The sequence below is a fragment of the Tachyglossus aculeatus genome, chromosome 11, assembly GCF_015852505.1.
Source record: "Tachyglossus aculeatus isolate mTacAcu1 chromosome 11, mTacAcu1.pri, whole genome shotgun sequence".
In the NCBI taxonomy this organism is placed as follows: domain Eukaryota; kingdom Metazoa; phylum Chordata; class Mammalia; order Monotremata; family Tachyglossidae; genus Tachyglossus; species Tachyglossus aculeatus.
The window spans coordinates 51,564,132-51,587,409 of NC_052076.1; the positions used below are offsets into that span (position 1 = coordinate 51,564,132).

Below are 23,278 nucleotides of genomic sequence, written 5' to 3' on the forward strand. Positions count from 1 at the left end.
ACAAAAGAGCAGGGGCTCGTTGTTTCTTTGCCTCATTCAATTCTGCCAATGCCACCTCACTTCTCTGCAACTAACCCTGTCATTACAGCCCCAGATTCCCATACAACACTGAAAATTGCCCCCTATCTTCATCTCCATCACATCTAATTATTTCACGATGGGATTCCCTATGGCTTTGCCTGTGCACCTTAGCCTTCCTCTGCAACACCCCGCCCCAAATTAAACTCCACCCAAATCTGCCATTATACTTATCTGCTAGCCTGCCACTAGTATATTAATTTGCCTTTATTTAGATCTTATGGGGAGAGGCTTTTTTATGTTTTAAGGCATCCGACCCAGAAATCACAACATTAATTTCACTGGGGGAAGGGAAGGAGAATGTGGGAGATGCTTCTCGACTCATTTGGTGAGTACTTTTGAAATATATTCGTATTCTGGGGTTCAAGATTAAATCTCACACCAAGGCAATAAGAAGTCAACTCGTCTATAATATTTGAGAAGATCCCTGAAAGTGAAAGGAGAGCATCAACCTCACATGATATATTGCCAGTAAACGAGACAGGGAAAGAAGCTGGAATATTTTGAACAGGGGCAAAGGGAAAGCTCTGGAATCAGGGAGTATGTGCTAATTTGCACTAAATCCCAGTTCTACAGCGGTGCTAAACAATATCTGCATCTGAAGATGACATGGTGATGAATGGGACACGAATGCATCTTTTATTGCCTCTACCGCTCTCTCTCTCTCTCTCTCTCTCTCTCTCGCTCTCTCTCTCTCACTCTCTCTCTCACACTCACTCTCTCTTTTAGGAACTGCTGGACAGCTGGATACAGAAATTCATATGATTTGTTCTGCAACCACTTCTTTCTTCACTATAATAGGATCTGCAGAAATAATTTAAAAGGCTGAAAGGTAATTTAGTATCTTCAATCCCCAATCTCCCCCTCCCCCTTCTCACTTCTCACAAGCACCAGGTATCCTCCAGATGAACTAATCCTGCTGTAAAATATTATATCTAATCTTTATTCTTCTAACTTATTAACTGCAATTTTATTTGCAAGGCTCTGGACTTCCTCCAAGGAATTTACAGTCCCCGGTTTCTGTCTGCTTTTGGGACTTGCTTTACTTTTGTTCCTTCTGTTTTCTCCCTTCACTATCTCCTTGGTACCTTCTTCCAAGAGGGGATTCTTTAAAAACAATTGTTTAGGTCTTATTTTTATTTTTCTGCATTCTCATAGCTTTCCTTGCTGTTTTGCAAAAAATCTAATTGACGGGAATTTCGATTTGCCAAAAAAATGTAAATAGTGCCTTGAGAGAAACATCTCTTTTTGAACCTGAAACATGACAATAGGCTTAAGACTCAACAGACCTGGGTTGTTAAGCAGTTCAACTTGCACGTGACTTAAAATAAGGTATATACATGAACTTGATCTCGCCAAAAATCTGGTCTTCCTGACTTTCAGGGCAAACCTATTATGGCACTTAGGTACTGTGAATCTTTACGTGCAGTCTATACAGCATTGTTAAATGGCCTTAAATGATTTACTGAAGTAAGCCCATACTTTTTTTCTCTCCAGTGAACCCACCCTTAACAAGATAATGGCAATGTTGGAGCAAGACAGTGTAGTGGGAAAAGGCTAAAGAATATCTTTATCAAATGTGCTTCTCTCTCAGGTTGCACATTTTTGTATGTGTTTTTTGTTGCTTCATTCCTTCTGCTTGTTGGTTCCCTGAAACAACACGATGGGTTAATAGTGAAGTATAAACAATGACTTAGAATCAGACCAACATTGTTCAGGGGACAGGGAAGAGGAATAAGAGGCCCAGAGGCCCAGGGGGATAGCTAATCTGGGGTGCAAAGTATGACAAGATCCTGAAAATAACAGTGGCTCTTATGCTGGCCAGTTTGGGTTTTTTAAAAAATTAGTATAAAGGCACAAATATCAATCCCTTTCCCTTCTATTCTTAGATGTGAGATTAACCTCCCCACCAAAAAAAAAGAAAACAGATCTAAAGGTGGGAGGACATTTGGGAGCTGGTAACCACAAACTAATCGAATTTCTGATGCAAAGGAGGGTTACAATTATGGAGAGCCACAGTAGGACATTACAGTTTCATAAAGCAAACTTTGTTAAAATGAAGAAAATAATAGCTACTGTAAAATAGGTTACAGCTGGGAAAAGGGCAGAGGATGGAAGAGTTTAAAAAACAGAATACTACAAGCCCAAGGCAAACAATTCCACCTCAAATTAAACATACAAGGAAGATAAAAAAAACTGGTGGATGAAAAGAGGGTTGGTGAAAGAACTGAATACAAGAAAGAATTGTATAGGAACTGGAAAGAGGGGAGATTGAAAGGATACAGTATGTTAATCATCAAGGAATGCAGACATAAAATAAGGGAGACAAAAAAGCAAAATGAAATAATGCTCACTAGGGGAGTTAAAGGAAATCAAAAAGGACTCAATAAATACATTCAGAAAGAGAAAAATTAGGGGAAAAATAGGATCACTATGAAGTAAGAAAAGCGAGTATTTGGCAGGAATTTTAAATAGCTCCTTTGCTCAGCTTTCAGTAAAAAGGATAACGAGAAAATCAAGAACTCGGTGCAAAAAGCAGAGAAATTAAAGACAATAGTTGCAAAGGCTATAAGCCTAAAGGGTAAACAAAGAAATGGTGAAAGAGACTAGACAAAGCCGAATACAGTGTATGTAAATCTGCAGATCTGGATGAAATGCACTCCAGAGTTTTTGAAGAACTAGTAAAGGAAATCTCAAATCCTCAAAAACAATTCTAAAGCCTTGATACATGCATGGTAGAAAAAATGAGGAGAAATATCCATGTCTTTAAGGGGGAAGAAGCAGAAGAGTACGTCACATAATCAAGCATCCGCTCTTCGCAAATTATTTAAATATACATTAGATAGAGTCCAGGTGATTTTTTAAAGAGGTGTCATAAATGATGAGGATCTTTGATTTTATAAAAAATCATTGCAATAATGTATCTTCATATAATTAAGGATTTGATTGACAGCGGGAATTCAATAAAAAGACATCAAGAAATATTTGAATTTCAGTCAGATATTTACAATAGTGTCATGTAATAAATTTATGAAGACACTGGATAAATTCCAAAAAGTTAAAAATATTCTAGCATGGGTTGTACACAACTGAGGAAAAGTAATAATAATAGTAATTATGGTATTTGTTAAGCACTTACTATGTTTGGTTTTGTTCTCTGTCTCCCCCTTTTAGACTGTGAGCCCACTGTTGGGTAGGGACTGTCTCTATATGTTGCCAACTTGTACTTCCCAAGCTCTTAGTACAGTCCTCTGCACACAGTAAGCGCTCAATAAATACGATTGATGATGTGCCAAGCAGAGTTCTAAGCACTGGGGTAGATACAAGGTAATCAGGTTGTCCCACATGGGGCTCACAGGCTTAATCTCCATGTTACAGATGAGGTGACTGAGGCACTGAGAAGTTAGGTGGGTTGCCCAAGGTCACACAGCAGACAAGTGGTGGAGCTGGGATTAGAACCCACTTCCTCTGATTCCCCAGCCTGTGCTCTTTCCACTACACCACACTGCTTCCCCATAAAAAGTTGAATAAAAGTAGACTAAAAAGAATCCCAACTATCTGATTGGTTCTGGTGATCAGCTAATCAATGGTATTTATTGAGTGCTGATTTATGCAGAGCCCTGTACCAAAGCACCTGGGAGAATACATTACAACAGAGTTGATAGACCTGTTCTCTGCCCACAAGGAGCTTACCATTGAGAAGGGGAGAAAGATATTAAAATATATTATGGATATGAACACAAGTCCTGGGGGCTGAGGGAGGGGTGAACATTAAGTGCTTTAAGGGTACAGTTCCTAGCGCCTAGGCAACGCAGAAGGGAGAGGAAGTAGGAGAAATCAGGGCTTAGTCGGGGATGGCCTCTTGGAGATGTGATTTTAATAAGGCTCTGAAGGTGGGGAGACTGGTGATCTGTCTTATATGAAGGGGGAAGAAGTTCCAGGCCAGGGGGTTGGTGGTAAAATAGATGCGATCGAGGTTTAGTGAGTTGGTTGGCATTAGTGGAGAGAAGTGGAGAGAAGTTCAGCACTTAGAACAGTGCTCGGCACATAGTAAGCGCTTAACAATGCCATCATTATTACTAAGTGTGCAGGCTGGGTTGATTGAGTGCTTTAAAGCCGACGGCAAGGAGTTTCTGTTTGTTATAGTGATGGATGGACAACCATTGGAGGGGGTTCTTCAGGAGTGGGTTGATGTGGATTGAACATTTTATTAGAAATAGCATCACTAGACAGCAGAGCCAAGTAAGGACTGGGGAGAGAAGAGACAGGATCATAATAATAATGATGATGATATTTGTTAAGTGCTTACTATGTGCAAAGCACTGTTCTAAGCGCTGGGGGGATACAGGGTGATCAGGTTGTCCCACGTGGGGCTCACAGTCTTATCCCCATTTTACAAATGAGGTAACTGAGGCACAGAGAAGTTAAGTGACTTGCCCAAAGTCACACAGCCGATAAGTGGCAGAGCCAGGATTACAACCCATGACCTCTGACTCCCAAGCCCGTGCTCTTTCCACTGAGCCACGCTGCTTCTCAGGATGCAGGGAGGTCAGCAAGGAGTATGATGCAGTAGTTAAGGCAGGATATGATTAGGGCTTGGATCAGTGTGGTAGCAGTTTGGTTGGAGGGGAAAGGGCGGATTTTAGTGATGGTGATATATTATCTTATGTAGTTTCCCTCTTTTTCACATGTTAAGAGTTTGGTATTTTACTTGCCTACTTTGCTAAAGAGTGAATTTTAAGCACCAGCATATCACAGGTGAGAAAGTGAATGGTGAAACAGCAGTAGACAATAGTGGAGAGACCACTGAAATTAATACTGGCATTTATTAAGTGCTTACTATGTGCTAAGCGCTGTTCTTACACTGTTCTAAGTGCTAGGGAGGTTACAAGGTGATCAGGTTGTTCCACGGGGGGCTCACAGTCTTCATCCCCATTTTACAGATGAGGTAACTGAGGCACAGGAAGTTAAGTGACTTGCCCCAAGTCACACAGCTGACAAGTGGCGGAGCCAGGATTTGAACCCATGACCTCTGACTCCAAAGCCCGTGCTCTTTCCACTGAGCCACGCTGCTTCTCATGCTGCTGAAAGGAGAATTGTATAAAGGGAATACTGCAGGAGAGCATGCATCTCTACAGGTGCCCCCCAAAGTTGACGAGGGAGCAAAAGCAATACTGGAAGAGAAAGATCATGCAGAAAAGAGTAAAGTTTAGGCATGAAATGAAATGTTCCAAATGTTCTCACTTCTAAATTTGGCAATGGCAGGTTTGAAGCATAACGAAAGTCTTCCTTTCCATAAGCATAGTAAAAGATTTGATTTCTATGGAGTACAGACTTTTGAAGAATCAAAATTCGATGGTGTTTGCTAAAAGTCAGTTACGAAAAATCAAGAAAGTCAATGAGTGTGTACTATTGACACCAGTCTTTAATATAATGAAGACAAGAAGTATTCTCTTCCTCAAGATATTAAAGGAATAGGGAGTTGACCACTGAAAGGAGAAAATATCAGTGGTCCCTCACAGAGCAGTCAAATCTATGCAGACATAAATAAATTATAATGAATGCAATTTATCATAGAGCCACGGCATCTAGCACTGTTGTGGTGCACAGAGGAGAGGTGAGAAGTACAAAAACCTGTAGTTTCAGACAAAATGATTGAATACAGGGAAAGCTGGGAGCCCTGGAGAGTGGGTTTGATTGATTTATTATAGAAGAGGTCAGGAGTCACAGGCCAAGGCAGTGAGTGTTAAAACAATATTTGAAGAGTCAAGAAGTTTATTAGGTCCTTGTATGCAAAGAAGCTGTTGCTAGTTGGAGAGGCCTGTGAGGAAACATCTGCCACTCACTATAGTGAGACAGAAAGGAGAGGGTAGGAGAAGTCTTGTATTTTACACAGTGCAAGGGATGGACTAAGGAATCGAATTCTGGGCCACATAGAGCAACTTTCTAAGTGATTGGGGAAGCAACGTGGTCTATTGGAAAAAAAAGGGGCCTCTGACCTGGGTTCTCATCCCAGCAATGCCACTTGTCTCCTATGGGACCTTGGGCAAGTCACTTAACTTCTCTGGGTCTCAGTTGCCTTACCTGTAAAATGGGGATTTGATACCTGTTCTCCCCCCTACTTAGTCTGTGAGCTCCATGTGGGTCTCGTACTGCATCCAACCTGATTAACTTGTATCTACCCCAGCACATAAAATGGTGGTTGATACATAGGAAGCATTTAACAAATACCACAAGGAATAAAGAGAAGTAGTATCCCACACACTAATCTCATTAGCTTTTTGCCACCTTATATTTTGAGGGATTGTATTTAGGAGATGGTTAGAGCTGAGACTCCAGAAAAACTTTGAGCTATCAACCTGATTATTGTGTAATCAAAATGAACATGTGTGTGTGTGTGTGTGTGTGTGTGTGTGTATACATAATCTATATATAGAGAGCTATATATTATATAGATTCATTATTTAGCTTGGAGAAGGAACCTGGTTCTGTTCTTAATATGAACAGAGTCCTTGGTGAGCAGTTTCAAGATCCAGAGGGGCATCAACAGGAAATATGGCCTTTAGTGATGATGATGATTTTCATTCATTCATTCAGTCGTATTTATTGAGCGCTTACTGTGTGCAGAGCACTGGACTAAGCGCTTGGGAAGTACAAGTTGGCAACATATAGAGACGGTCCCTACCCAATCCCTATCCATGATGATGATGATAATGATGATGATGGCATTTATTAAGCGCTTACTATGTGGAAAGCACTGTTCTAAGCACTGGGGAGGTTACAAGGTGATCAGGTTGTCCCACAGGGGGCTCATAGTCTTCATCCCCATTTTACCGATGAGGTCACTGAGGCACAGAGAAGTGAAGTGACTTGCCCAAAGTCACACAGCTGGCAATTGGTGGAGCCAGGACTTGAACCCATGACCTCTGACTCCAAAGCCCGAGCTCTTTCGGAATTATAATGGAGGGACTCTTTGGGGCTTGGAAAATTACAGGAACTGGGAGACTAATGAGAAAGGTTATGGGCAATGGAGGTGCCCAAAACACCTTATGAGTCTCCTCCACCAATCAGTGCTGTAGAACACCCCCCTTTTAGACTCCCCCCTTTTAGACTCCCCCTTTTAGACTGTGAGCCCACTGTTGGGTAGGGACTGTCTCTATATGTTGCCAATTTGTACTTCCCAAGCACTTAGTACAGTGCTCTGCACATAGTAAGCGCTCAATAAATACGATTGATGATGATGATGATGTAGAGTGCAGAATTTATTCCCTCTCCCTCTGCCACCTACCTTACAGTCCATCCCTTGGATAAGCAGGAGTGAAGCCGCACAATTACCTGTCTGCAGCCTTGGATATACCCCTCTCAAGGTCACACCTGGAGAGTTTCCAGTTCTCTACCAGTCTCAGCTATGGGAGGGAGAGTCAAGCAGAGGCATATCCATTCCATTTCTAGCTTGGGCAGTGGCTAGCGAGTGGAAGGCAATCTGCTACAAGTCAAAGCTCACCCGTTCTGGGTATCAGCGGCATGGGTGAGTCGAGGGCAGAGACTCAAGTTTATTGCATGGAAGGAGGCAATGGTAAACTATTTCCATATTTTTACCAAGAAAATTCAATGTATATACTACCAGAATGATTGCAGATGGAGGTGGGGTGTTCTGGGAGAGATGTGTCCATGGCATCACTATGGGTCGGAGATGACTCCACAGCAAAAGACAAGAAAAGGCAAGCCTTAGATGTCAAAGATTTTCAGCCTAATCTTATCCAATCATGTCCCAAGGACCATTTTAACATATAATCAAGAGAATTCATATTCCATTAAATTCGGAGGCAATAAAGAACATAGTAGAAAGAGAAAATTAGGCTGTGACTAGACTCTAGCCTGCAAAAAGAGAAAGAGAACCTGAAAACTGAGAATGAATGTGTTAAACTGAGCTTCTTGGGGGTTTAGTGGAGAAGAATTAACAGAATTGCCTGTCTTCAGTTTTGAGAATATGGAATGTTGGCTTGAGGCCAGCTTCATCTGCCCTCCACTTCTGAAGACAATTTGGGTTTGAGTTACTCAGCTATGGGATAACTGTGTGTCCTTTCCCAACGGATCTTTCCGGGACGACGGGACAAGGCAGTAGCCATACAAGGGGGGCTTCTGTCCACTCAAAAGGCTAGGTATCCTTAATGATAAGGGGTCACTTGTCAAAGGATATGAAGCAGAATCAGCAGTTATAAATGAGTAGTCGCTTGTGCAGTATTTCAGTATAATTTACTGAAGATGAATATACTTGTCCACAGTGTTCTAAGGCTTAATCATTTTTATTACTTTTTCTATTTTGTCGACATTAGTTAGGTACCGAGTTGCCCAGAAATGAGCACCGCTTTCCAGATGCCATTTCACTAGAGCTGTGTAGAGAGGGAAGGATTATCAAAGTCCTGCTCTGTGGAATGATGTATATGCACATGTAGTCTTCAAAATCACCATACCATAAATTCATATCTAATTTGTTATTCACTCTCACCCCTAGGTCTTTTTGACCATTACTGGTTTCCAGAGCTCTCTCTCCCTTTGAATACCTATTTTGTTTTATTGTTTTTTCCTCATGCAGTAGTTTATATTTTTCCAGTCTGAATCTCATTTTGTTATTTCCTGTCCATCTATCTAAGCTCTCTAGGTACTGTAATATTACTTTTCGGTCCTTAATGGTATTTGCATCACCTCCCAATTTAATATCATCTGTGAATTTCATTAACATGCTTTCTACTCCCTCTTCTACATCATTAATGTAGGAGCGATATAAGACAGGACATAACTGATCCCTGCAGCACCTAGACACATCCCCCAACTTGATACATTGTCATTTATGGTTTATCAATATCTTTTATGGTTCTTCAGCCAGTTTTCAATCCTTGTGACTGTGCTTATATTCAGAACAATTTGAATTAATTTTGCAAGTAAGATGTCATGAGACACTGCATCAAATGCTTTTCTAAATTCTAGAAATATTATGATCTATTGTGTTTTCTTCATTCCTTTATTTTATCACATCAAAAAAGATCAAATTTTATGTCGTGATGCATTCCAGTATTGCTTAATATTTATAATTCAATTATTTTAGATCTTTAATTTTTCTTTTAATATTGTTTAATTTATTCCATTATTTTCTAATGATGAATGCTACCAAAGCAAAACGTTCTGAATTTGCTAGACTATCTCCATTTTTTTAATGAAGACATTTGCTTTTTCTTCTCAACAACCTAATATCTCCTTATCGATCAATCATATTTATTAAGAGAATAATAGAGAAGCAGCATGGCTCAGTGGAAAGAGCACAGGCTTTGGAGTCAGAGGTCATGGGTTCAAACCCCGGCTCTGCCAACTGTCAGCTGTGTGACTTTGGGCAAGTCACTTAACTTCTCTGGGCCTCAGTTTCCTCATCTGTAAAATGGGGATTAAGACTGTGAGCCCCTCGTGGGACAACCTGATCACCTTGTCACCTCCCCAGCGCTTAGAACAGTGCTTTGCCCATAGTAAGCACTTAATAAATGCCATCATTATGATTATTATTAAGGGTACTGTACTAAACACTTGGGACAATATACTTTAACAGTATAACAGAGTTGGTAGACACATTCCCTGCCCACAACAAGCTTTCAATCTAGAGGGGGAGACAGATATCAATATAGATAAATGAATTATGGATATGTACATAAGCGCTTTGGGGCTCAGAGAGGAGTGAATAAAGGGAGCAAATCAGGGCGACGTTGAAGGGAGTGGGAGAAGAGGAAATGAGGGCTTTGGAAGTCCTTTTGGAGGAGATGTGCCTTCAATAAGGCTTTAAAGGTTTCCCTGAAGGGGAAACAAGCAAGTTGTACCTATTAGTGTTTTTATTTGATTACCTCCCCTAGTGGTAACTAGTGACCTGTTTTCAGAAGTGATGAAGAGGAGCCAGAAGCTCAACCATTGAATGATTGCCGGGGAAACCTTTAAGCAAAAACACTCTTCTAGTTCCATTTAGTTAGAACCCTAGACTAGGGGAGGGGCAGGCATCTAAAGCATTGAGTCCTCACTCTTTGAAAGCCAGTCACAGAACCTTAATGGGGATGGTTTCAACATTCAAGCCCGCCTGGGGTCTTCGTGGGAATGGGGTGTGTCGACAGGGAATTAATCGATAGGGAGGGGGTCTAAAGGAGGAAGGCAAGGAGAGACTCGGTAGACAAGCCACTTGTCAGCTGTGTGAGCTTGGGCAAGTCACTTGGCTTCTCTGTGCCTCAGTTCCCTCATCTGTAAAATGGGGATTAAGACTGTGAGCCCCATGCGGGACAATCTGATCACCTTGTATCCTCCCCAGCGCTTAGAACAGTGCTTTGCACATAGTAAGTGCTTAACAAATGGCATTATTATTATTATTATCATTATTACAAGCTAAGCAATCGTTTGCCTGCTCACACGTTAGTCAGTGCCCTGCGGCAACTCCTTGGGCTCTAAAATCTTCATATTGGTTATTTCAAAGTTGGGTGAGATGACCCTTGTTTTCCTGTGTCTGTTCCATCACAATAGACATCTCCACCATCCTTTCTGTCTCACAAACCCTTAACCTTGGCATTATCCTTGACTCTAATCTCTCATTCAACCCACATACTCAACCTATCACTAAATCTTCTTGGTTCTACCTTCTCAGTGTATAGACCACGGCCCTGAGACTCAGAAGGTCATGAGTTCTAATCCAGGTTCTGTCTCTTGTCTGCTGTGTGACCTTGGGCAAGCCGCTTCACTTCTCTACCTCAGTGCTTAGAACGGTGCTTGGCACATGGTAAGCGCTTAACAAACACCATAATTATTATTCTCTGGGCCTCAGTTACTTCATCTGTGAAATGGGGATTGAGAGTGTGAGCCCCATGTGGGTCAGGGACTGTTTCCAATCCTGTTTGCTGTATCTTCCACGGTGCCTAGTACACTGCCTGGCACATAGTAAGTTCTTTAAAAATACCACGATTATCATTATTATTATTATATGAAGAGGGAGAGTGTTCCAGGCCAGAGGCAAGATGTGGGGGAGAGGTCCACGGTGAGATAGGTGAGATCAAGTTACAGTGAGTAGACTGACATTAGAGAAGCAAAATGCATAGTCTGGGTTGAGGTAGAAAAACAGGGTTTTGGGCTTGCGAGACAGGAAGAATGGTGGTGCTGTCTACAGTGATGGGAAAGTTCCCACCCGTTTCAAAAAAGAATTCCCAGTACTTCAAAAAACTCATTAGCTAATTCCCATGACATCACAGGAAGTATCTTTGTAAATATTCAACTTTCCCAGTGATATCTTTTTTAGTGATGCATATTTTTCTTCTCCATTACAAAATAAGACCCAAAAAACAAAAAAAAAACCCCACAACCACAATTTTCCTAAAAGGCCTAACAGTCACAAAATTAAGCTCTCTATTGAAAGACCTCTTGGAGGTGTGTATTGTGTAGTGGGAGGAATTCCCCAAACAAACCCAATGTACTAGATGTTCTGTCCATGTAACCATTGTATAATACAGTATTTCTGATAATTACATGAAAGAAGGATCTGATTCAATATTTGTTCTATTTTTCATTCATTTTATTGTAATTATTGAGCACATATTGTATCCTAAGTACTGTACTATTATTGCCATGTTATCAGCAATTCTTCAACAGGAATCCGGGAAGATGAAGGAAGAGGCTAAAGAAATGGTTATGAAGTGTCTTTAGGCAAATTGCTTTTCTCCAGTGAATTTTGATTTTTTTTCTAAATTAGGTTTGACCCAACTGCTCCACTGCCCTTGTCTTTTTTTCTTTGAAATTTATAAGAGTGAAAAGGCAGAATGACTCACTTTCCTTTGAAATAATCTCCTGAATCAATGTGCTATGGAGACTAGAGATCGTGTTTCACATGAGAGGAATGATTTGAAAGAAAGAAGATCATATATTTCCCATATGTTATACAATAACATTCTTCCTATTCTTGCTATATTTTTATACTTTCTTGAGGGATCTGTTTTTTAGTTCCAAGATCCTACTTGACGTTATCTTTAGTCCCCTTCTTGGTGATGATGATAATGCAGGTTATCATAAGATAAAAATTAGCCGAAGAACCTCCCCATCATCACCACCAATAATAGCCTCTTGTCTTTCATTTAGGAAGACAAAAGTATCTTTCTTTTACTTGGCAAGTTTAGAAATGCTGAAACCAGATGGAGTTGCTTCTGTACTTTGACAAAATTATCTTTTAAGATGAGAAAAAAAAATCAATAGAGGCTGCAAGTGGCCTGCCACTTAGGATGTTAAAAAGCAAACAGTTACTTGTTATGTTCTTGAGAATCTATCTTTTCTGAGGGATTTCATACAGTCATTCTATGAACCTTTGCCAACTAGCATGTGGGAAGTCCCAGCTTTGGCATTTTAGCGTGCTTCTGTGGTAATATTTCAGAATGAGTAACACTAGGATTACGTGTCTGATGGTGCTGGGGTGTGACTGAAAAGTGACAGTAAGGTTTTAAAGATTCCCTATTGGTAATCGACCCCAAATCCCCCAAACACACACCTTAATTCTGTTCTTATTGATTCTTATTGCTAAACATAGAATCGTAAAGTTTGAAAGGAACCTCAATAAATCATGTGACCCAGTCCCAGATTCTAGGCAGTTAAATACCTAAACTATCAAGGGTAGATAGTCTAGTGCTTTATTACCTTGAAGTTCGAGGAGTTTCCTCATGCCGACTTCCAGATGAAACCCACGTTTACTGCTTTTTACCAAATGCTGATTTGCTTCTTAATTAAAGAGGAAGAAACAATTTCCTTAGTTCCTGAGGGCAGGTTGAAAGTGTGAGGTAATGCTTTCTGTAGGTAAAGCAACATTTTTGGTTGCTCATGAAAACATTTATGAAGCCGCTGTAAATTCCTGGCTGTCTTCAACACTGTTCAACACTATTCTTTTTTATGGTATTTGTTAAGTGCTTACTATACACCAAGCATTGCACTAAACACTAGGGCAGATACCAGATAATCGGGTTGGATACAGTCCCTCTCCCACCTGGGGCTCACAGATTAAGTAGGAGGGAGACCAGTCATTGAATCCCCATTTTACAGATGAGGAAATTGGGGCACAGAACAGTTAAATGATTTGCCCAAAGTCCCACAGCAGGCAAGTAGCAGAGCTGAGATTGGAATCCAGGTCTTATAACGCCCAGGTCTGTACTCTTTCTACTCTGCCAACTGCTTCTCCAAGAAGTCTCTCTTTTTTAGCAACTATCTGCCTTTGGTATTAATATTGTACCAATCTGGTTCTCTTTCTATTTCTCTGACTGCTCGTTCTCAGTCTCCTTCGTCAGTTGTTCCTCTTCTTCCTCCTCCGCTCCCTCCTTCTTCTCTTCTTCCTCTCTTAGGCTTTAATTGTGGCTCACCCACAAAGCTCTTCTCTGTGTCTTCTTGCTCTATACTCATCGTCTCTGAGAGTTCATCCACTTTAGATGGTTTCAGCTCTGTGTGGATTACCTCTATGTGGATGACTTCCAAATCTATCTCCCCAACCCTTACCTCTTTCCTTTTTTATGACCCTCACATTTCCTCTTACCTCCAAGACATCTTTACATGGATGAATGACAGGTGACAAATTACAGAAAAATAATTTTTCCTCCTAAATCCACTCCTCATCTAAACTCTCCCACAGGGGTTGATAGTACCACTCTCCTCTATCCATCATGTTTATCGAGCACTTCCTGTGTGCAGAGCACTGTACTAAGTACTTGGGATAGTGCAATATAAAAGACTCCCTGCCCACAAGTAGTTTACAGTCTAGAGGGAGTTTATTCTCTGTCCTAGAACCTTACAACCATGAGGTCAACTCTAACTCCTTCCCGTCTTTCTCTAGCATACTGTTTCCCTAAATTCCGATTGTTTTTCTTCCACAATATTTCCCAGATCCATCCCTTCCTGCCCAGACTCTTGATTACCATCCTGATTTAAGCTCTAATTGTCTCCTAGTGAGACTGACCCAATCAATCCATCAATGGCTTTTACTGCGTCAAGCACTGTACTAAGCACTTGGGAGGGAACAAAACAACAGAATTGGTAGATATGTTCCCTGCCCACAAGAAGCTCACAGTCTAGATGGGGATATTGATATTAATAATAAAATATGGATCTGTATATAAGTTGGGCTGAGGGCGGGGTGAATATAAAGTGCTTGAAGGGTATAGATTCAAGTGCATAGGTGTCGCAGAAGGGAAATGAGTGTTTACTTGGGGAAAGTTGAGCAATTTGACATTAGAAGAGTGAAGTGTGTTTGATGGATTGTAGTAGGAGGTAGGGGAGATGAGGTAGGAGGGGAAGAGCTAAGTTAGTGTCTTAGATAATAATTAATAATAATAATAATTATGGTATTTGTTAAACGTTTACTATGAGCCAGGCACTGTTCTAAGAGCTGGGGTAGATACAAGATAATCGAGTTGGACGCATTCCCTGTCCCACAGAGGGTTCACAGTTTTAATCCCCATTTTACAGATGAGGGAAGTGAGGCACAGAGAAGTTAAGTGACTTGCCCAAGGTCACACAGCAGACAAGTGGCAAGAGCTGGGAGTAGAACCTAGATCCTTCTGACTCTCTGGCCCGTGCTGTATTCACTAGGTCACTCTGCTTCTTCTGTTGGATAAAAAAGTGGGTAAGCAACCATCGGAGGTTTTGGAGAAGAGGGGAGATATGAACTGAGGGTTGTTCTTTTTTTATAGAAAAATGGTCTAGGCAGCAGAGTGAAGTATGGACTGGAGAGGGGAGAGAAAGGAGTCTGAGAGTCAATGTGGGATATAAGTGCTTGGATCAGTGTGGTAGCAGGTTGGCCGGAGAGGAAGGGCTGAGGTCTAGAGCTGTTATGAAGGTAGAACGGACTGTATCTGGTGATAGACTGAGTATGCTGGTTGAATGAGAAAGATGAGTCAAAGATAATGCCAAGGTAACTGGCTTATGAGATAGGGAGGATTTCGGAGGGAAGATGAGGATTTAAGAGACACAATCTCTGCTTTCAAGGATTTGGGGAGATCTAACCTAGGGCAAGGAGAAATTAATCAGGGATAGTGGAGTTCCCATCAAGAACAACAGAGCATCCTCAGTTCTGAGACTTCAGGAAAAGGAACCTATAGGAAGGAATTTGTTGTAGTGATAGTAGTTTCCTCAGTGTCCCTTGCACTCTTTTGTCACTGCCAGTCATTTTCCTTCTGGGGCCAGGAATAACGTATGCTATAAAACGGCAGCAATAAGGTACAACGTCAGAGGGAATGCAATCCTGTTATGACATGGAAATGAAAACAAAGGTGGTCCTAGACCCAAGCAAAAAGTACCAGGATTATTTCAAGTCTGCTGTAGGTAGCAGGATCATGAGTTCAGGCCCACAGAGTGGGTTGGCCTTTCACCTCATTTTAAAAAAATGGTACGTGTTAATCAGTCAGTCAGTGGTATTTATTGAGTGCTTACTGCTTGCAGTGCACTATGCTAAGATATAAGATAATTAGGTTGGACACAGTCCCTGTCTCACAGAAAGTTCACAGTCTAAATCGGAAGGAGGAGGATTTAATTCACATTCTCCAGATGAGGTCATTGAGGTACAGAGAAGTGGAATGACTTGCCCAGGGTCATGTAGCGGACAAGTGGCAGAACTAGGAATAAAATTCAGGTCCTCAGACGCCCAGGCCCATGGGTCTTTCCGCTCCTTCCCCATCCCATCCCATTTCAAGCACTCCTTAAATCTCTATATTGGCAACATGTCTTTTGAACTGCCTCTTCTCATGGAAACATGATGAATTCCTTGTGTACAGTAAGCCTACATCTTTAAACCTCCAGCAACTTAGATGACTGTGACTTGACAATGCAGGTGGCCCATGTTTTCTTAAGTGCGCCTGTCTTCTGGAGAATGTATTACTCAGCTCATTAATGTTTCATACTAAAGTATTCTAATGTATTTAATTTTTTATTTAATGAAATTTCTAACCTTCAGGCCGAGGAAGTTATTCAGAAAGTGTTTCATCCACATGGCTTGAAAAGTGCTCATTAGAAGGGTGTTCCAAATTGGAATAAGGAATTGGCTGGCCAGAAATTTGAGAGCATCTAGATTTAAGCTTTCATGGTGTTTTCTTGCTTTAAATCTAGAGGAGGAAATGACATGTTCGGGGAATTGCTCAGTTACTTAAATTCTTGAGGTTAATTCATTTGGCATGAGTGGGAAATTTCCTTATGTGGATCTAATAGTTTTTAACAGTAATGGAGAAGTCCATTTTGGACGCTGTAGTCTGCTTCTTACAATTTGTAGAAAATCCTGATCTTTCTTCCCCTCTAGAAGTTCTTTCTACTAATGCTTTCTAGCTTCATTTTCACAAGAGACATATAAGAGGATGAAAAATAAAGGGGATTAACTTGTATCTGGTTACTTGAACCCATTGAAAACAATCTAATGGATTTAAGAACTAAGTTTTAGGTATTGATTGTGTAGCTGTGCATAACAATTGTTTAAAGAAATCAAAAAGGAGCTGAAAAATAGGAAGCAGATTCATTCCTTCATTCAATCATATTTACTGAGCACTTACTGTGTGCTGAGCACTGTACTAAGCACTTGGGAGAGTACAATACAACAATAAACAGACACATTCCCTGCCTACAAAAAGCTTACAGTCGAGATAGAAGTCTACAAACCATTAATGAGATGTTTGTATTACTTTGAAACACCTGGATCTTTTTTATTTCTAATCGATGGTGGTATAAGCCTTGTTCAGCTGTGAGCTGTGTAGAAATTGACGCCTTTTCTGCTCTTGATTCTTCCAATGAAAAATACATCAACTCGAATCCTTGTTCACATTTCTACCATTCACTTCAAGGTGTTTTTAATTCACTAAAAGTTGAAAACTTGTTTTTTTTTCCTTTTTTCTCTAACAGACCACTATTTTTTCAAAAGAACAAAATGAATTTCAGACAAGGGGCTCAGGAAAATAAGTGCTTATTACAGACCTCTGCACAGAGTAAGCGCTCAATAAATTTGGTTGATTGATGAGGGAGTGGGTAGGGGTGTGGGTGTGTGGATGTTTGGGGGGAGGAGACAGAGTCCCGGGCCTCTCCACCCCTAGGGCTCACCTTGGGCAAGTCATTTTACTTCTCTGCCTCAGTTACATCATCCGTAAACTGGGGATTAAGACTGTGACAGGGGACTGTGTCCAACCTGATTAACTTGTAGCCGCCTCAGTGCTTAGAACAGTGCCTGGCACATAGTAAGCACTTAACAAATACTATTATTATTATTATTTTGATCTCAGATTTAAAAATGGCACTCCTACATGCCTCGATTATCTATTTATAAATGAGGATAATTAAGGGGCTTCGAGGGGTCGGGTCTCCTAACTCCAAAATGCCCCATCTTTGGAAGAGTTGGAGCCTGTAACCTCCTCTAGACTGGAAGCTCGTTGTGCGCAGGATATGTGTCTGCTAATTATGTTGTACTCTCCCAAGTGCTTTTTTTAATAGCATTTATTAAGAGCTTACTATGTGCAAAGCACTGTTCTAAGCACTAGGGAGGTTACAAAGCGCTTAGTACAGTGGTCTGCACCCAGTAAGTACTCAATAAATAATAATAGCCATTATAATAATAATGGTATTTGTTAAATGCTTACTATGTGTCAAGCACTGTTCTAAGCCCTGGGGTAGATACAAAGTAATGAGGTTGTCCCACGTGGGGCTCACAGGCTTCAGCCCCATTTTACAGATGAGGTAACTGAGGCCCAGAGAAGTGAAGTGATTCGCCCAAAGTCACACAGCTGATAAGTGGCGGAGCCGGGATTAGAACTCATGACCTTTAACTCCCAAGCCCGGGCTCTTGCCACGAAGCCACGCTGAATTCATCCATTCATTCGATCGTATTTATTGAGCGCTTACTGCGTGCAGAGCACTGGACTGAAAAAATGGCGGATTTTGGGGCGCTCATCTAGGCTCTCGATTGGGACATGCCACAAACCCGACTGCAACAAGCAGCGTGGCTTAGTGGAAAGAGCCAGGGCTTGGGAGTCTGAGGTCATGGGTTCTAATCCCGATTTTGCCATTTATCAGCTGTGTGACTTTGGGCAAGTCACTTCACTTCTCTGGGCCTCAGTTACCTCATTTGTCAAATGGGGATAATAATAATGTTGGTATTTGTTAAATGCTTACTATGTGCCAAGTGCTGTTCTAAACGCTGGGGGAGATACAAGGTAATCAGGTTGTCCCAAGTGGGGCTTATAGTCTTCATCCCCATTTCACAGATGAGGTCACTGAGGCCCAGAGAAATGAAGTGACTTGTGCAAGGTCACACAAGCGCTTAGTACAGTGCTCTGCACACAGTAAGCGCTCAGTAAATATGATTGAATGAATGAATAAAAGTGGCGGAGCCAGGATTAGAACCCATGACCTTTGGCTCCCAAGCCCGGGCTTTTTCCACTGAGCGACGCTGCTTCTCCATTAAGACTCTGAGCCCCACGTGCACTTCTTGTATATATATTTGTACAGATTTATTACTCTATTTATTTTACTTGTACATATTTACTATCCATTTATTTTCTCAATGATGTGCATATAGCTTTAATTCTATTTGTTCTGACGATTTTGACACCTGTCTACACGTTTTGTTTTGTTGTCTGTCTCCCCCTTCTAGACTGTGAGCCCGTTATTGGGTAGGGACCATCTCTAGATGTTGCCGACTTGTACTTCCCAAGCGCTTAGCCCAGTGCTCTGCACACAGTAAGCGCTCAATAAATACGATTGAATGAATGAATTTATTTCACTTGCACGTATTTACTATTCTATTTATTTTGTTAATGATGTGCATATAGCTTTAATTCTATTTGTTCTGACGATTTTGACACCTGTCTATGTGTTTTGTTTTGTTGTCTGTCTCCCCCTTCTAGACTGTGAGCCCGTTATTGGGTAGGGACCGTCTCTAGATGTTGCCGACTTGGACTTCCCAAGTGCTTAGCCCAGTGCTCTGCACACACTAAGCACTCAATAAATACGATTGAATGAATGAATTTATTTTACTTGTATGTATTTACTATTCTATTTATTTTCTTAATGATGTGCATATGGCTTTAATTCTATTTGTTCTGACGATTTTGACACCTGTCTACACGTTTTGTTTTGTTGTCTGTCTCCCCCTTCTAGACTGTGAGCCCGTTATTGGGTAGGGACCGTCTCTAGATGTTGCCGACTTGTACTTCCCAAGCCCTTAGCTCAGTGCTCTGCACACAGTAAGCGCTCAATAAATACGATTGAATGAATGAATTTATTTTACTTGTACGTATTCACTATTCTATTTATTTTGTTAATGATGTGCATATAGCTTTAATTCTATTTGTTCTGACGATTTTGACACCTGTCTATGTGTTTTGTTTTGTTGTCTGTCTCCCCCTTCTAGACTGTGAGCCCGTTGTTGGGTAGGGCCCGTCTCTAGATGTTGCCGACTTGTACTTCCCAAGTGCTTAGTACAGTGCTCTGAACACAGTAAGTGCTCAATAAATACGATTGAATGAATGAATGAATTTATTTTACTTGTACGTATTTACTATTCTATTTATTTTGTTAATGTTGTGCATGCAGGTTTAATTCTATTTGTTCTGACGACTTTGACACCTGTCTACATGTTTTGTTTTGTTGTCTGTCTCCCCCTTCTAGACTGTGTGAGCCACGCTGCTTCTCCATTAAGACTCTGAGCCCCACGTGCACTTGTATATATATTTGTACAGATTTATTACTCTATTTTACTTGTACATATTTACTATTCTGTTTAGTTTCTTAATGATGTGCATATAGCTTTAATTCTATTTGTTCTGACGATTTGGACACCTGTCTACGTGTTTTGTTTTGTTGTCTGTCTCCCCCATCTAGACTGTGAGCCCGCTGTTGGGTAGGGACTGTCTCTAGATGTTGCCGACTTGTATTTCCCAAGTGCTTAATACAGTGCTCTGCACACGGTAAGCGCTCAATAAATACGATTGAATGAATTTATTTTACATGTACGTATTTGCTATTCTACTTATTTTCTTAATGATGTGCATAGAGCTTTAATTCTATTTGTTCTGACTATTTTGACACCTGTCTACGTGTTTCGTTTTGTTGTCTGTCTCCCCCTTCTAGACTGTGAGCCCGTTATTGAGTAGGGACCGTCTCTAGATGTTGCCGACTTGGACTTCCCAAGTGCTTAGTACAGTGCTCTGCACACAGTAAGCACTCAATAAATACGAATGAATGACAACCTGATGGCCTCGTATCTACCCCAGCGCTTAGAACAGGGCTTGGCACATAGAGAAGCAGCGTGGCTCAGTGGCAAGAGCCCGGGCTTTGGAGTCAGAGGTCATGGGTTCAAATCCCGTCTCCGCCAACTGTCAGCTGTGTGACTTTGAGCAAGTCACTTCATCATCATCATCATCAATCGTATTTATTGAGCGCTTACTATGTGCAGAGCACTGTACTAAGTGCTTGGGAAGTACAAATTGGCAACATATAGAGACAGTCCCTACCCAACAGTGGGCTCACAGTCTAAAAGGGGGAGACAGAGAACAAAACCAAACATACTAACAAACTAACTTCACTTCTCTGGGCCTCAGTTCCCCCATCTGTAAAATGGGGATGAAGACTGTGAGCCCCCCCCCCGTGGGACAACCTGATCACCTTGTAACCTCCCCAGTGCTTAGAACAGTGCTTTGCACATAGTAAGTGCTTAATAAATGCCATTATTATTATTAGTAGTAGTAAGCGCTTAACAAATACCAAAAGAAAAGAAAAAACAAGGACTCATCATTTCACGTCACCTTGAACAGGACTTTCATTCATTTAATTGTATTAATTGAGCGCTTACTGTGTGCAGAGCACTGTACTGAGCGCTTGGGAAGTACAAGTTGGCAACATCTAGAGACGGTCCCTACCCAACAGCGGGCTCACAGTCTATACTTGACACCAGTCCACGTTTTGTTTTGTTGTGTGTCTCCCCGTTCTAGACTGTGAGTCCGTTGTTGGGTAGGGACCGTCTCTAGATGTTGCCAACTTGCACTGCCCGAGCGCTTAGTACAGTGCTCTGCACACAGTAAGCGCTCAATAAATACGATTAAATGAAATGGAAAAAATGAAATGTAAGGGGGAGGCAGACAACAAAACAAATTAATGAAATAAAATAAATAGAATAAATATGTACAAATAAAATAGAGTAATAAATACGTATATACAGGTGCTATGGGGAGGGGAAGGAGGTAAGGCGGGGGAGAGGGGGAGAAGGGGAGAGGAAGGGGGGGGATCAGGCACATAGTAAGCGCCTAACAAATACCAAAGAAAGGAAATACAAGGACTCTCATCATTTCACGTCGCTTGGCACATAGTAAGAGCCTAACAAATACCAAAAAAAGAAAAGAAAATACAAGGACTCTCGTCATTTCACGTCGCTTGGCACATAGTAAGCGCCTAACAAATACCATCATCATCATCATCATCATCAATCGTATTTATTGAGCGCTTACTGTGTGCAGAGCACTGTACTAAGCGCTTGGGAAGTACAAGCTGGCAACATATAGAGACAGTCCCTATCCAACAGTGGGCTCACAGTCTAAAAGGGGGAGACAGAGAACAAAACCAAACATACTAACAAAATAAAATAAATAGAATAGATATGTACAAGTAAAATAAATAAATAGAGTAATAAATATGTACAAACATATATACATATATACAGGTGCTGTGGGGAAGGGAAGGAGGTAAAATGGGGGGGATGGAGAGGGGGACGAGGGGGAGAGGAAGGAAGGGGCTCAGTCTGGGAAGGCCTCCTGGAGGAGGTGAGCTCTCAGTAGGGCCTAAAAAAAAGAAAAGAAAATACAAGGACTCTCATCATTTCACGTCGCTTGGCACATAGCAAGCGCCTAACAAATACCAAAAAAAGAAAAGAAAATGCAAGGACTCTCATCATTTCACGTCGCTTGGCACATAGCAAGCGCCTAACAAATACCAAAAAAAGAAAAGAAAATACAAGGACTCTCATCATTTCACGTCGCTTGGCACATAGCAAGCGCCTAATAAATACCAAAAAAAAAAAAGAAAATACAAGGACTGTCATCAATTCACGTCGCTTGGCACCTAACAAGCGCCTAATAAATACCAAAAAAATAAAAGGACTGTCATCAATTCACGTCGCTTGGCACATAGCAAGCGCCTAACAAATACCAAAAAAAAAAAAAGAAAAGAAAGTACAAGGACTCTCATCATTTCACGTCGCTTGGCACATAGTAAGCGCTTAATAAATACCAAAAAAAAATAAAAGAAAATACAAGGACTCTCATCATTTCACGTCGCTTGGCACATAGCAAGCGCCTAATAAATACCAAAAAAAAAAAGAAAATACAAGGACTGTCATCAATTCACGTCGCTTGGCACACAGTAAGCGCCTAACAAATGCCAAAAAAAGAAAAGAAAATATAAGGATTCTCATCATTTCAAGTCGCTGGAGGAGAAAGGATGGGGAAGACGGAGGGGGCGGGGCTTAGGAACACTCCTGGACCAATAGGCGCAGCCGCCGTCTCCCTGGGAACGAATAGACGCTCAGCTCCGTCGTCCGGGGCGCTTGGGCTGCACCAATCCCGTGGGCCGTTACGAGCGTCTCTGCCTTCCGATTGGTGGAGCCCCCCCCTCCAAGTCCCGCCTCCGCCCGAGCGGCTCGATTGGAGCCTCAGGGAAGCCGTTGTCCCGGCAACGCACCCCGGCGGTTGCTGCCCGACGGAGAGGGCGGGCTCTGATTGGCTGGCGCCCGCCCGAGGAAGGCGGGACGATGAGGGCGGCGCGGCCGGTGATTGGCTGATCTGTCGTTCACTCAGGATGGAGGGAGGGATAACGCGGGCGCGGGCTCCCATTCGAATCACCCGAGCGCGGTAGAGGGGCGCAGCGTGTGGATGGAGACGGTGAGAGGCGGGGAATAATAATAATAATAATAATAATAATAATAATAATAATAATAGTTGTTAAGCGCTTACTATGTGCCAAGCACTGTTCTAAACGCTTAGATACACGGTAATCAGGTTGTCCCACGTGGGACTCACAGTCTTCATCCCTATTTTAATAACAATGATGGTATTTGTTAATAATGATAATGATGACTTTTATTAAGCGCTTACTATGTACAGAGCACTGTTCTAAGCGCTGGGGAGGTTGCAAGGTT

At 41.5% G+C, this 23,278-nt stretch overlaps 1 non-coding gene across 1 annotated transcript; it reads left to right on the top strand.

Annotated features, from left to right (window-relative positions):
- The first annotated feature begins 7,434 nt into the window (after positions 1-7,434).
- LOC119935282 lies at positions 7,435-7,572 on the top strand. Its single transcript, XR_005453169.1, has one exon. It is a non-coding gene; the product is annotated as a small nucleolar RNA SNORA7 (small nucleolar RNA).
- The last annotated feature ends 15,706 nt before the right edge of the window (positions 7,573-23,278 follow it).